General features: G+C 44.5%; 1 protein-coding gene across 3 annotated transcripts in view; it reads right to left on the bottom strand.

Moving 5' to 3' along the window:
- MAML3 (mastermind like transcriptional coactivator 3) overlaps positions 1 to 15,792 on the bottom strand; it is a 450,956-nt gene that overhangs the window by 322,899 nt on the left and 112,265 nt on the right. Inside the window, exon 1 of one of the 3 annotated variants that reach the window (XM_060400653.1) lies at positions 1 to 15,792. This exon is cut by the window's left edge and continues 76,665 nt beyond it. The exons of the other annotated variants lie outside the window; for them this stretch is intronic. The gene's annotated coding sequence lies outside the window, so the exon portion shown is untranslated. 3 annotated transcript variants of the gene reach the window in all.

The raw sequence follows: 15,792 nt of genomic DNA, 5'->3' as shown, positions 1-15,792 counted from the left end.
CTGGAAAAGGAAATCGCTAACCCACTCTAGTATCCTCGCCTGGGAAAATCCCATGGACCAAGGAGCCTGGTGGGCTGCAGACCCTGGGGTTGCAAAGAGTCAGACATGATTTAGCGACTAAACAACAAAAACCACCACAACAACAAGGGCCAGGCTTGAAACAGTTCATTCCAAGGCATGTCCCCCTTATCCCTTCCACTTCCACCATTTTCTTGACTCCTAACAGTTTTTTCCTTTCCCATCCATTTTCGCTTCTCTATTTCCTTAAAGCCACAGGTTCCTTTACATTATCGAAGCTTCTTTTCCTCCTAATCTCAGGCATTTAATCCCCACCCCCATCCTTTTCTGGCTCTCCATCCTAGACTCCCAGCTTGATGAGATACAAAAGCGGGCTTCCAATGCTGACAGCTAAGAGCTTAGGGAGGAGAGAGTGTTGAGGTTACCCCCTGCCACCGGGCCAGCCTCATAACAGAGAAGACAGTTTAAACCCCAGGGATGGCAAAAATCATCATCATTATTACCTCTCCAGGCACTGCAGCATTAGACAGAGATTAAGGCTGCCACCTTTGATAAAGAGAAACTCAGAAATTACATAGGTTAGTAACACAGCATCAGCATATAATACCATCTGAGTTATAATGCCATACTGAGTTATAATACCATAACTCAAGCTCTGGTTATCTCACGATAACAACGACAGCAGAGATGAAAACCCAACCAGAAACAGTGGCAGAATCTAGTGATACTGAGCTTCCGCACTAAATCACCTCTCCTTCAATATTGCCACTAGTTGGGATTATTCCTGCTAGTCTGTTACATTAGAAAATTTTTAAATTGGGCATTAAAAAAAAAGCATAGAGAACAAATGTATGCATACCAAGGGGGGAAGGGGGTGGGTGGCGTGGGGAGAAGAAAGAAAAAGAAAAAAAGTTGGGCATTTAAAAGACACTGGAGCACAAACAGATGAAAAAAAGAGAACCGCTGTCCATTATCCTTCCAACATTTACTCACTCTATGATTTAAATATTTATTCCTCATATATGGCCAGTGAGTGTCCAAGAGAAACGTCAGAACACTGGACCTTTAACTCTCCTCTGACAGTCAAAGCTGGGATTGTGTGTATATAATATTATTACAGAAAGAATAAATATTTAAAAGTGAACTAAGTTATTGTTTTCTTATAGACTACCCCAGGGAACAAAAAGTTTCACACTAGTTCACATTCTGAGAAAGTCTATAGCGGTATGTGAGGGGACTAAAAATTTATCAGGGGATAGACAACAAACCCGACAAGCCTGACGCAATACTTTTGCTGAAATTTTGTGATATTAAATTTTGATTCAAATAAGTAATCCGTTGGCAAAGGCTTCGCAATATTGGTTATACAAAGATTTTCAGTGAGTGACTGTGTCGAAGTGGAATTTAAATTAAATTTTATAATAATCCCGTAGTAGTGGCATGGAAACTTTTCTTCATAAATTTTCATCTTTCATAGGGTTAGTCATCATGATATTTTGGAAATGACAAGTTTCCTCAAAACTGCCTTCCACCATCTTTACTTGCCAAGACACATCTGAAAATTTTCTTCTTTCACAAAGATTTGCCTTCTCTCCCAATTAGGTGATCTCTCCACCCTCTGAACTGAGCTCAAATTCTCTTCGGGGTCTATTTCCAGCTCCACTTTATCCCTACTCCCATGCCTTTCTGGAAGCAACTGTATCAGCAACTAGAACTAATTTTGCAAGCGTTGCTCTGGCTGACTGGCCAAGTGCCTTCTGCAGTGGCAGTTCAGTTCAGTTCAGTTCAGTTCAGTCGCTCAGTCGTGTCCGACTCTTTGCGACCCCATGAATCACAGCACGCCAGGCATCCCTGTCCATCACCAACTCCCGGAGTTCACTCAGTCTCACATCCATCAAGTCCATGATGCCATGTAGCCATCTCATCCTCGGTCGTCCCCTTCTCCTCCTGCCCCCAATCCCTCCCAGCATCAGAGTCTTTTCCAATGAGTCAACTCTTCGCTTGAGGTGGCCAAAGTACTGGAGTTTCAGCTTTAGCATCATTCCTTCCAAAGAAATCCCAGGGTTGATCTCCTTCAGAATGGACTGGTTGGACCTCCTTGCAGTCCAAGGGACTCTCAAGAGTCTTCTCCAACAACACAGTTCAAAAGGATCAATTCTTCGGCACTCAGCTTTCTTCACAGTCCAACTCTCACATCCATACATGACCACAGGAAAAACCATAGCCTTGACTAGACAGACCTTAGTCGGCAAAGTAATGTCTCTGCTTTTGAATATACTATCTAGGTTGGTCATAACTTTTCTTCCAAGGAGTAAGCGTCTTTGAATTTCATGGCTGCAGTCACCATCTGCAGTGATTTTGGAGCCCCCAAAAATAAAGTCTGACACTGTTTCTACTGTTTCCCATCTATTTCCCATGAAGTGATGGGACCGGATGCCATGATCTTCGTTTTCTGAATGTTGAGCTTTAAGTGGCAAGTACTAAATAAATAAAAACTGTCCAGTGGAAATGTGGAATTTTGGATCCTAACTCTAGCTCTGTTTCAGATTTGCCTTAGCTTTGAACTAGACCTCACTTCCCCCGCCCCCGCTACAAACAGTACTGTCATAACTCCAGGGGTTTCCATCAATGGAGATGGTTCTAGGTATTTCATTCAGCACACTCACTTTCAAGGATAAGACAAGGGAAGCTTGAAGAGGTTAAGTGTCCCTTTTATCAGAGTTGGTGGTAAATTCAGACAAAACTGCAAGGAGCTGCTCTAGATTATTTTCGCAGCAGAAGACCTGGTCTTGGAATTGCTTAGACTTCTTCCCAGGTGGCTCTAGTGGTAAAGAACCCACCTGTCAATGCAGGGGACATAGGAGATGCAGGTTTGATCCCAGGGTAAGATTCCCCTGGAGGAGGGCAGGGCAACCCACACCAGTTCTCTTGCCTAGAGAATCCCATGGACAGAGAAGCTTGGTGGGCTACAGTCCACAGGGTTGCAAACAATCAGACACAACTGAAGCAACCTAGCACACATGCACACTAGCATTGAATGCAGAATGAGTTTAATCTGAATGAAAATTTCAGACATGAAATTATCTGTTCTCAGGGAAATTGAAATTGTCAACTGGTTACAGTTAGAGCAGAGATTTAAAATCATCTCACTTCAGGACTTCCCTGGTGGTCTAGCGGTTAAGAAGTCACCTTCCAATGCAGCAGACAGTTCAACCCCCTGTTGGGGAACTAAGATCCCACATGCCACAGGGCAATTAAACCTGCGCAATGGCAACCAGAGAGCCCATGAGTTCTAGAAACCCGTGCACCACAAGAAGAGAAGCCTGTGCGTCACAACTAGAGAAACCCCGCGTGCTGTAATGATGATCCAGTGAAGTCAACATCTAAATAAAATAAAGTCATCTCACTTCTCCATTCAGTTCCTCACCAAGCCTCAGCAAGCTCAAAGTCCTTTGACTATAAAAGCTGTTAGTCATTTGAGAATAATGTCTATAGCACATTACACAAAAATAAGAGTACTAGACTCACACACACGGTAAATGGGTATAATCTTACTGAAGCACATTTAGCCAGATGTTATAAAAGACTTTGAACATGTGAATCCTCTTCAACCTGTCAAATTTGCCTCTAAAAAATTTATTTTAAGGAAAATTCACTAGAGATCTAGAAATATGATCAATTTTTATGCTTCTTTCTTTACACTTGGAGAGACATTCTAAGATTTCTTACAATGAATTTATGTCATTTCTGTTGTTGGAGAAAAAAAAAAAAACTCTCATAAAGAATGAAGTGATGGAACTGGTTGCTGACCCTCCAAGGTCACTTTTAGCTCTCTCAGGCTGTGCTTGATGGTTTCTTCCTGGTCAAAATGTTATAGAAAGCGAAGAGGTCACCAACTTGTAACTGTGAACAGGTATTTGGAACACTAATTGGTGTTTGAATTTTTGAAAAGCTACAGAAGAACAAGCATCCAGCTGAAACTCTTCTTCTCACATGGATTTCACACAATCAATAGGCCTAAAAATACTCACTGAACGCAACCTATGACCCGCATGGCACTGTGAGCACTGGAGAAACACACCTCATGAGCATTTCCTTGCTCCTCATGACTCTCTCTCTGCCTTGAAGCAATGATATGTTGTTACTTGCTCAGTCGTGTCCAGTTCTTTGTGACCCCATGAACTGTAGCCTCCCAGGCTCCTCTGTCCATGGAATCCTCCAGACACGAATATACAGGAGTGGGTTGCCATGCCCTTCTCCAGGGGATCTTCCTGAACCAGGGATTGAACCTGGGTCTCCTGCACAGCAGGCAGATTCTTTGCTGTCTGAGCCGCCAGGGAATCCCCAAACAATGACATAAATCCATGAAAAGATGACAGTGAATGAGAGGCACAATAAATTTCCAAATACAAAATGGAGGAATTTAGAAAAGGGAGACACTCAGGCAGAACTATCATCTGGATTTTTTCCATAAGATGCTATAGAAAACCCAGACAAACTTTTTGGTCAAACCGATACATGATGCAGACAGGCTTTGCAGAGCAGGAAGGATTCAAGCCTCAAAAAAGAGATGGAGGCAATGTCTGGGAAAGGGCCGACCTAGGAGGTGCAGTGAAATAAACAAAGGTGTTCAGGAAAGAGACATACGGGCACCAAAGGGGAGAGGGAGGGAAGGAGAAACAAATTAGGAATATGAAATTAACAGATGCAATCTACTATACATAAAATAGACAGGCAATAAGGATTTACCATCTAGCACAGGGAGCTATAGTCAGTATCTTCTAATACCTATAATGGAATATAGTCTGAAAATACATATATACCTGAATTACTTTGCTGTACATCTGAAACTAATGTGTTATTGTAAATCAATTATACTTAAAACTTCAAAAAGGTATACAGTGCCTCGAGTTCATGAGACATTTCAAAGTTTCACCTTCAGGATGAAGTTAAAACCCAGTGACACAGAGAGCCCTTCCCAATGTCACCCAAACCTCTAGCTTCAGTGCTCCCCACTGAACTGAATTTCCTTCCAGTTTTGGTTCCTTGCCTTGCCATATGCTGTTCCCTCTGTCTTCCTTATTTCTTTACCTGTAAATTCCTACATAAAGTCCAGTCCAAACGTCAGCTGCCTCATGAAGCCTTCTCCTCGTTGTCCACACTGTTCATGACACCATCATGCTATTATTATTGCTTCTTTCTATAAAGAATCATGATGACTCTGTTTAGGATTCTGCCACCCACTTTTGACAATGAACTCCACTGGCACAAGGGACGATGTAGTACTTTATTTCCCAGACTTTGTATTATTAGTCTTGAGGAGAATGTCAAAAGCATTTTTTGCCAAAAGAGTAAGTGAAAGAATGAGTAAATACAAGTAACAGTGAAGAGCGGAGGACAGGGCGAAAAAGGTTTTACTGGTTTTGAAGGGTAGACTATGAGTCAGAGGGAAAGGCTGACTGGTCCAGCCTGCAGGGTACTTTGAGTCTCTAAGAGCATTCAACCATCAATGAGCAAACACTGACTGGGGGTCTATTTTGTGCAAGATACTACATGAGGCATACCGCACAGTGCTGAAGAGCACTGAGGACCCGGATTGAAAGCAGCTCTGATGCCTGCTGGCTCTATGATCCTGGATAAGTCACCTAATCTCTCGCGGTGTCAACTTCCAGGTATGTGAAATGGGTAGGATGAGAGTGCCCCATCACGCAGGGTCGTGAGGCGGAGTCAATCATTTACGGGTGAGAAGGTGTCAGTGGGGCGCGCTGGCCAGACACTGGGCATAAGATGGAACAGTGTCTGCCCTGTTTCGCAGGGACAGAAGACTTCAAAAACTTTCTTCACTTCTTATTTTTAAACCTTCACGAGATAGATGAAATGATTTAGCTGCTTTTGAAAACACAGCTGCCTGAATATAAATTGTTTTTTCGATCGCTAATCATCTTACAATGGGTCTCTCAGAGTCATCCTTATATACAGCTCTTCCCACAATGAGTGAGTGAGTGAGTGAGAGTGTGTGTGTGTGTGTGTGTGTGCGTGTGCATGCATGCATGTGTCTGTGTGCGCGCACGCGCCTGTGTATGCGTGTGCGCACACGCGTGTGTGTGCCCGTGCGCTCAGTCAGGATTGTAGCCCGCCAGGCTCCTCTGTTCATGGACTTCTCTGGGCAAGAACCCTGGAGTGGGTTGCCATTCTCTTCCGCAAGGCATCTTCCTGATCCAGCAATTGAACCTGCATCACTGTATCAGCAGGTGAATCCTTTACCACTGCAACACCTGGAAAGCCCTTTCTCTCACAGTGCAAATAACCACAGCTTTGTATAGCACCCAAATGTTCATGAGATACCTTCCACAAGAATCCTGTGAGGTAGGCCAGCCAAGGGTCATGAATGAGGTCAGGCTAGGACCCAGAGTTTCCATGTTCTTGCCAGGGCTCCTACCGCTTACCCAGCGGCCTCATGGAAGAGAAGGGACTGAATACAACCTGGTCTCAAGCCGCAGACTACAAGTTCATTCCTTATAAAAAGAACATCTGATGTGTGATAATACGGTTGTGATTTGACTTTGACAGGAACTTTTGACCAAAAAAGTCAACCTTTACAAATTTGTTGAGGTTTTTTTGTTCAATGTTCAAACATCTATGAATTCAACTACTCAATAATTGAACAAAGTTCTGTTTTGCTTTGGATTTAAAGGTCTGTATAGTCAAAGCTATAGTTTTTCCCAGAGAGTTGGACCATAAAGAAAGCTGAGCCCCAAAGAATTGATGCTTTTGAACTGTGGTGCTGGAGAAGACTCTTGAAAGGCCCTTGGACAGCAAGGAGATCAAGCCAGTCAATCCTAAAGGAAATCAATCCTGAATAACCCTGATTTTAATAATAAAATCAACCGTGAATCAACCCTGCATTGGAAGGACTGATGCTGAAGCTGAAGCTCCAATACTTTGGCCACCAGATGTGAAGTTCATTGGAAAAGACCGTGATGCAAGGAAAGATTGAAGGCAGGAGGAGAAAGGGACAACAGAGGATGAGACAGATGGACGGCATCACCGACTCAATGGACATGAGTTTGAGCAGGCTCCAGGAGACAGCGAAGGACAAGAAAGCCTGGAGTGCTGCCATCCATGGGGTTTCAAAGAGTGAGACACAACTTAGCGACTGAACAACAACATTAAAAAAGGCATTGCTATTAATATTATTTGGTTGTAGGTGACGCCCTCCTTATCTGATTTCAGGAAATTTCACTTAATGATATACAATCAAATCAAAGCAAGAAATGGTGGGGGTTCTTTATGGGTAGAAGGCAGGGAAGTGTTCACAAACCCCACTGGAAGGCAATTTATCAGACACAAGTCAAAATGCGTTTAGCTGTTCAAATATGAGTCCAGGAAGATTTAAGGTTAAAGCCTCAGAGATGAAGGGTCCATGCTCCAAATGACTGAGATCAATACAGTCATTTTCTGAGCTGAAGTTTGAACTCAAGACCAGGTTTTCTTTCCTGTTTTTATCCAATAGCACCACTAATGAAATCATCACTTAATAAAATACAGTGTTTAAGAGATAAACTGTGTCTTTACCTCTAGGGAATATACGAAGTCCTTCCCTTTAAATGCTAATAGAACAATAAAGTGAAAGAGTCAGTCACTCAGTCGTGTGCAACTCTTTGCAATCCCATAGACTGCAGCCCACCTGGCTCCTCTGGCCATGGAATTCTCCAGGCACGAATACTGGAGTGAGTTGCCATTCCCTTCTCCAGCAGATCTTGACGCAGGGATTGAACCCAGGTCTCCTGCCTTGTAGACAGATTCTTTACCGTCTGCGCCACCGGGGAAGCCCAATAGAACAACAAAGTTTAACACCAAATTGTTCCATTTAAGGTTGAGGGATAAAACTTGAGTTTATTTCTTTTCAGAACTTGCCATTTACTTTCTTTCCCCCATTCTCGCCACCGTTATTTTTTATTTTTAATTTTTTAAATTGAAGTGTTGTTGATCTACAATGTTGTGTTTGTTTCAGGTGTACAGCAGAGTGATTCAGATATATGTTTCTGGAAAAAACATATTTTTAAAATATATATCTGCCATACATGTGCTCTTTTTCAGATTCGTTTTCATTATAGGTTGTCATGGGAGCTTGAGTACAGTCCCCTGCGCTATATGGTAGGTCCATGTTGTGTCTCTGCTCATCTCAAACTCCTAATTTATCTCCTCATTCCCCTTTGGTAACCGTAAGTTTGTTTTCTATGCATTTTTTGTTAGAGGTTTTCCCTGCTGTCTTTCTCATTGAGGAGCTCACAGATCTAACAGCAGAGCTGGGAATGGAGGAAGATGAACTCAAACCAGAAACAAACCATATCTCCAACAGGAAATGGCTTGTAAGGGAAAGTAGAGATCAGGACATATTTCTTTTCCAAATGGCTTGCTATACCATAGCCTTATGCTGTTCATAGTGTTTCTGCTTACATACCCTGCCGGTCAAGGTTTTCATTAAATACCAAGCGTGTGTGTTTTTCTAATGCATTTGAGGCCCACTCTGCCACAGCATGTGCTAATGTGAGGCAAGAGGAGAAGCTACCAATTGCCCAGGTTGCAGCCTGCAGTACAGGAGGATGCAGCAGTCAGGGAGCGGGCTGCAGAGACCTCAGTCACCCACCATGCAGCAATGTGTGGATTTATGGACATGGAGGATGAAAGAGCTACAGCGCTCCAAACCTGCTGCTGCTACTGCTAAGTCGCTTCAGTCGTGTCCGACTCTTAGAGACCCCATGGACTGCAGCTTACCAGGCTCCTCCGTCCATGGGAGTTTCCAGACAAGAGTCCTGGAGTGGGTTGCCATTGCCTTCTCCAAATTCCAAACCTACCCCTCTTGAAATGGCTATGCTGCTGCTGTGACCCTTTCAAGTTGGCACCTTGGTCTCAGCCCCTTCCACTGTTCAGTAAAGACTGCATGGCACACCCCTGATCCCACAACAGCCACAGTAGCAGGATCTCCTTGGGCAGAAGGACAGAGATGCTGAGAAGGAACGGGTCCCATTTCCTGCCTCAAACACACTTTCAGCCTTCCTCTTCCCACTCCAAGGGAACTAGCCTTTCTTCCTCTCCCTTTTTAATAGTCACACAAGGATAATTTACTTAAAAGTTGTTAGGTTACAGAAATAATCATGCTCCCCTCTTTCATTTCTTTTCCCAGCAGTTGGTCCCCTAGAGCTGATCTCGAGAGTCAAACTCTTGGTGTGTATCTTGAAGCACCTAAGAATGGGGAGAGGGATGTGGAAGGGGCTAGTCTAAGGCTACAAAGCTTCAATATGCAAGATGAATTAATTCTGAAGATGACCTGCACAAGGGGCCTAGAATGAACAATGTTGAATTGCATACCTGTTTGCAAGAGGGTAGATCTTATGTCGTGTTCGTACCTTGGAAGGGAAAAAGTTAATCTTTTAAAAAATAAAAGGGGCAGGAGGAAAATTTTGGGGGGATGGGTAAGTTGAAGGTCTTGATTGTGGTGATGATTTCATAGGTGTATGCGTACCTCCAAACTCAGCAAGTTGCATACATTTAATGCGGAAATGTTTTAGGCTGTCAGTCAGACCTCAATAAAGTGGCTTTAAAGGGGAAAAAAACAGCAAAGAAGAGCCGTGGAAGGCAACAAGGCTCAAGAGTACAACATGCTAGAGTTAATGTTAGTCCCTCAGTAGTGTCCGACTCTTTGCAGCCTCATGGACAGTAGCCCGCCAGGTTCCTCTGTCCATGGAATTCTCCAGGCAAGAGTACTGGAGTGGGGTGCCATTACCTTCTCCTGGGGATCTTCCTGACCTAAGGGTTGAACCCAGGTCTCCTGCACTGCGGGGAGATTCTTTATCGTCTGAGCCAGCAGGGAAGCCCGTACAATGTGCTTTACGCTACAATTACAGCCCTTCTCCTGAGCTCCCCCATCTTCCTTCCCAACACAGACTGACACTGGTGTCAACCACAAAGCTTTATATCATACCAATATTGGCACAAGTTGGTCCCAAGCAGAAGTTGACATCATAGTGGCCCTACCTGGGGGGAGACCGAAGTAGAAGACATTGGATTATTTCACTGGTATCCCTTACTCTGCTGCTGATTAGGTAACACAATTCAGTACATTACCTGGAAAATGAGGTGCTAAGAACCCCAATTATTCTTCCCCTGGAACATCTTAAAAAATCAAGGCTGTTTACCATAAAGTACTAGAAATGCTTTCTGGCCCTCTGCTTTTTTTTTTTTTTTTTAACAAAAAATAAATAGGACTAAAACGTGAGGAAGAAGTTTCCTGACTTAGTTTGTACCTGAATCCTTACCACATGAGGATCACTCCGTTCTGAAACCAGAGTTGGCGCTTAAACCAGAGATTTCGATAAATCAGCTAGAAAGAAATGGCCTCCATTGAAATGACTTCTCCATAAGCAAGTGACCTGAATGTTATTTCTCTCAATAGCCTGAGCAACATAAAAAGAAAACGAATCCGAAAAAGAAATCTGAGTAATGCCGGGTGTCTACAAGACTGTGTCTGAGTAAGCGCGCCTCGCCCTATGGCATGACTTGAGAGGCCTGCAGCTTCAGTTCTGAACAGCCGCTCTGTTTCCCTCCGCACAAAGCAAAGCAGCAATAGCTTCGTGCTAACCAGACAGCCCAGCTCTCCAGGTTTGAAACACACCCAGAAACTCACCCTTCTTCAATAAGACAAGGCCCAGTGAGCTTAGGGGTGACCCAACGCACATGGATTCCAGGGCATTTCAAACTACTTTTCAGAAAACCATTTCATTTAACAAACTCTAGGCAAGCACCCTGACTCGACATCACCTATAAGGGCCTTTTGTCTCAGGGCGGCGCCACTCTGCCGGATGGGGCTCTCTTTGAGGGGATAATTGGTTTGGCTGTCCATTCCACCCATCAGGTGATAGAAAACTATCAATCAGGCTAAATGCAATGTGAGAGAAGTCTCTTTAGCCAATTAGTCAGTAATGAGGACATTAGCCGCGGTATCTTCTGCAAAGGGCACCTTAGCCATTCCACTGGAGTCTGAGAAGATGACAGTCTCTGTGTGATTAATAAAGATCACAGGATGCTTCAGAAATTCTATGCGGTAAAGAAGAAAATCAGAGGGCAATGCACTCGGAGCGCTAGATGTCTCCTGTGCCAACAGTGCTCTATGCGAAAACACGAGAAACACAGAACCAAAAGACTTCAGAGCTGGAAGCGACCTTGGACACAATTTGATCCAACTCCCTGGTTTTACAGACAAGGCAGGGAACAAAATGACTCATCCAAGGTCACACAGCTGACTGGCAGAGGGGTACCCCCTCAACGCCCTAAATAAAAAATTTAAGGATGTTGAAAACAAGTAAATCAAAGACAATACAACCTACACAAGGCTTCCGATTTTTTTTTTTTTTTTTTGTAATTTTAGCCGACCCTCACCCAGGTCATACAGAGGTGAGGTGGAGGTGAGTCCTTTGCGCTGTCCTCCCATTCCATCTGGGTGACCCAGGTAGAGCACACCTAAGGTAGAGATGCACTCACTCCACCACCAACAAACATCCTCCCAGAAATGCAAGATGCCCTACTCCTGACAACCCTGATATTTTGGTATCCATCTTTTGTCTCTGCTGGGGGCAAGGATCTTGCATTTTACTTCCTGGACTTCCTAGGGCTAAGCACAATGACTTCACATGGTATCTTGAGGAAGCATCCTAAGTATTCAGAGTAATGACTTCTAAGCCATACTATCTGAGTCCATTAACACCAGTTCAGCCACCGACTAGATGGGTGGCCTTGGGCAAGCACTGCACACCTTGTACCTCAGTTCCCCAATCTATAAAACGGAGGATCATAATACTACCTACCTTTCAGGATTGTTGTCAGGAGTAAAAGAATTAGTCCACACAAAACACAAAGAACTGACACGTGCACGCTCCGCTATTATTTGGGAAGGTGCTCCTGGGATGGCAGCTGCAGTAATCTCTGCGTGTATAGGATTAACGCTGTGGTAAATTAGACCAAAGTAAATTCCATAACCTTCTTTAGGATGATGGCTGAGGGCATGATGGGAAGAAGAGTTACATTCCAAAGGCAGAGCCAAGGTGGGGCTGGTGCGATTGAGACAGCTACCTGTCAAAGCACCACTGAAGCTCTGGATGATGATGCCGTAACATCTGACCTGCCTGGGGAGGGTCTGTGTATCCACTCACTCCTGCAGCCCACTAGCCAAGGGGCCCTGTTTCAGGTGATCTTTCATGATGAGCTTGACTCTTGAGCACTCAAGAGGTCTGAGAGTCCCCACACACCTTGGTCAGAAACATTTGCCTTCGTGGAGTCTCCAGGGCCTGACCTTGGAGGTGACGTCCCCTCTTCCATGAGGCTTCCTTCACCTGCTCCTCTGATTGGCCCCCTGCCCTGCACTCATCACACTGCACTGTCGCTGCGGGCTGGCTGCTGTGACTTTCCATTTCTGATTTTCCTACTCCCCAGGAGTGCTTCCTGAACTCAAGGTCAGGCAAGGACTTGACAAAAGGGCCCCTTCACTGGACTGGCCCAGTGTCACCAACACCCAGGAACAACAGCTACTCTGATCTGCAGTGCTAATGCCCTGGCAGAAAATGCATCTGAGACTTTTCTCTTTTATCTTTTCACAGCAGAGCAACTCTACTATCGCACCTACCAACACTGCCCCCTCCCCCAAAAGGAAAAGAAGACACACAGGAGAGCAAAGGCAAACTCTTCTGTCACTGCTGGGGTACGGAGAGAAACCACGAACACACCCAGACGCTCACAGAAGCTAAACAGGAGACGTAGGGAGAAGGAGCCCATGGAGACACAGGTGGATGCACACGCGCGTGCCGACTGAACGTTTGGGACAGGAAGGGCAAAGGGAGGGACGCCCCCTGACTTCTGACCCCCTCTCTTTACAGAGTATGAATGTTGCTGTTTAGTTGCCAAGTTGTGTCCTCTTTCTTTTGCAACCCCATGGTCTGTACCCCACCAGGCTCTTCTGTCCGTGGGGATTTCCCAGGTAGGAATATTGGAATGGGTTGCCATTTCCTCCTTCAGGGATCTTTCTGACCCAGGGATTGAACCATCATCTCCTGCAATGCAGGTGGATTCTTCACCACTGAGCCACCAGGAAAGCCTACAGAGTATGAATCTGGAGTCTCACATGAGAAGAACCAAGGGAGAAGAGGAGGGAGGGAGTGGAGGGAGAGATGGCTGCCTTCTCATTCTCACTTCTAGACCGTCATAGTGTTGAAGACGTCTGCAATCATCTGAATGAATGACCTGACATGTGGATAGGAGTCAAAGAAATGTATCTTGAACTTGGGAGACATTTCAAAACTCCCAAGTGCACGGTATGCCTCGTGTGCTTCTCAACCACTACATACGGTGCACAGAAGGAATCCATCTCCAGGAGAAAAGACGGCACTTCATCTCAGGTGGCCCCTCCCCATGAATGTGCACAATTCATGAGCCCCATTCTCTCCCACGCAAGGCAAATGCAGTTGACATCATGAAACTAAAAGACGCTTACTCCTTGGAAGAAAAGTTATGACCAACCTAGATAGCATATCGAAAAGCAGAGACATTACTTTGCCAACAAAGGTCCCTCTAGACAAGGCTATTGTTTTTCCTGTGGTCATGTATGGATGTGAGAGTTGGACTGTGAAGAAGGCTGAGTGCCGAAGAATTGATGCTTTTGAACTGTGGTACTGGAGAAAACTCTCGAGAGTCCCTTGGACTGTAAGGAGATCCAACCAGTCCATTCTGAAGGAGATCAGCCCTGGGATTTCTTTGGAAGGAATGATGCTAAAGCTGAAACTCCAGTACTTTGGCCACCTGATGTGAAGAGTTGACTCATTGGAAAAGACTCTGATGCTGGGAGGGATTGGGGGCAGGAGGAGAAGGGGATGACCGAGGATGAGATGGCTGGATGGCATCACTGACTCGATGGACGTGAGTCTGAGTGAACTCCAGGAGATGGTGATGGACAGGGAGGCCTGGCGTGCTGTGATTCATGGGGTTGCAAAGAGTCGGACACGACTGAGTGACTGAACTGAACTGAATGTGTCCAGCCCTCCTTCCTCTAACCCCTGGGTACCATATGACATCTAATATGATGTTCAACAGGAATTAGAAACTCCAATGCCCACCCCCTCAGAAAAAAAAAAAAAAGCCAACCAACCATACACAGGGTAACATGCTTAACAAAAGGACAACATAATTTGGTGAAAAATGCAAATGTTAAACTACACACAGAGTAATTGCCATATTTATGTCTTTCATGCTGACCTCATCTTGCCAGAGTATGGGAACCAGTGTCAGGAATGAACCTTTCACTGATTTAAATAGGATTCAAATATATATATTATACATAATAACAGTCTTCTTCCACTATTACATAAACATAAAATATTACCCTCTTTCCATTCTGGAGACGTTATGACAATCTGAGCTAATACGTTTAATTCAACTCAAGTCCCCGAGAGAAGAGAACTACAATTACTATTTAGCAAGTGTTGGATCTGTTCTGCTTGCCTCCGAATGCATTCCATGAAACTTTCATGGAATCACTGTTGTATGACACTGAATATTTTTTAAAGTTTTATACTCCTGATGTTTAAAATGAGACTTTATTTTCTTTAAGTAGGAGTTAATGTCCAATAATATGCAAGCATTTCTATATAGATACATATTGAGTTACCTTAATTTTAGAGAGGCAAATTACACTGTTTGGGGAGAAAGTCTTGAAGCACCAAATATGAATGAACATGGTTATCCACCTACTACTTGGAAGTACACCTTTAGGTTCCATGGAGTGGGGCAGAGGTAGGAATGATGACAAAAAAGAGGCAGAAGAAGGAGAACAGAAAAAACAGAAGAGAAGGAGAGGGAGCAAGGTAGGTACATAACTATTAACTCGAGAAATGGAGTTAAATCCATCACTCTTCCCTCAAACAATCAAAGGTGCGGTCTCACCTCTAGCACTGTTTAAAGTGGGAGAATATTTTTAAAAATGATTCAGACAATGAGATAAGCAAAGAAAAACCAAACTAGGATTTAAAGGGAATGTTGCAATTCCATCATCCAGGGAGGGTATTTCAGGAGAGACCTCTAACTAGCGGATATCTCAGCGAGACTAGGTGGGTAGACATCTCTCATTCACGAGATAAATGAATATGACAGCTAACCTGGACCAAGGTCTTACTAAGTGAAAGGTGCTGATCCGAGGTCATATTAACTCACTGAATCCTCAGAAAGCTCCGGGGAAGTGGAGCTTCCCGTTATTATATTAATGTAATAGTAACTATTATTATTCACATTTTACTAGTAACAAGTAAGGAGCACACCCAAATCACACAGCCAAGAAATGGAAGAGCTGGGCTTCAAACCCAGTGGTCTAACTACAGATCCAGCACTATCACCCAATTTGTGATGGAGGGAGGGAATGAATGAATGAATGCATGCATGCACGCAAAAGTCCTGCCGCTGGATCCGAACCTGCGGCTTTATAACGGCTGCTGGCAGGGCTTGTCAGTACCACAAACAGTTGCCTTCTAAACACGGTCACCGAAACCATGCCTCACACACTCCCCCACTGCATCCCCATCCCGACCCGGGCCTCCTCTTCCAAAGGGGCAAAGTCAGAGGGAAGGCTGACGTCTCCCTTGTCTGACCCTGTACTTGAGGAACACGCGACAAGGCAGAGCCTCACGCAAGAGTGACTGGGGGGCCTCCTGTGGGCTCCACGGCACTTCCTGCTGG

The sequence above is a fragment of the Ovis aries genome, chromosome 17 (genome assembly GCF_016772045.2).
Source record: "Ovis aries strain OAR_USU_Benz2616 breed Rambouillet chromosome 17, ARS-UI_Ramb_v3.0, whole genome shotgun sequence".
NCBI classification, from domain to species: domain Eukaryota; kingdom Metazoa; phylum Chordata; class Mammalia; order Artiodactyla; family Bovidae; genus Ovis; species Ovis aries.
This window is presented reverse-complemented; position numbering and strand designations above follow the sequence as displayed.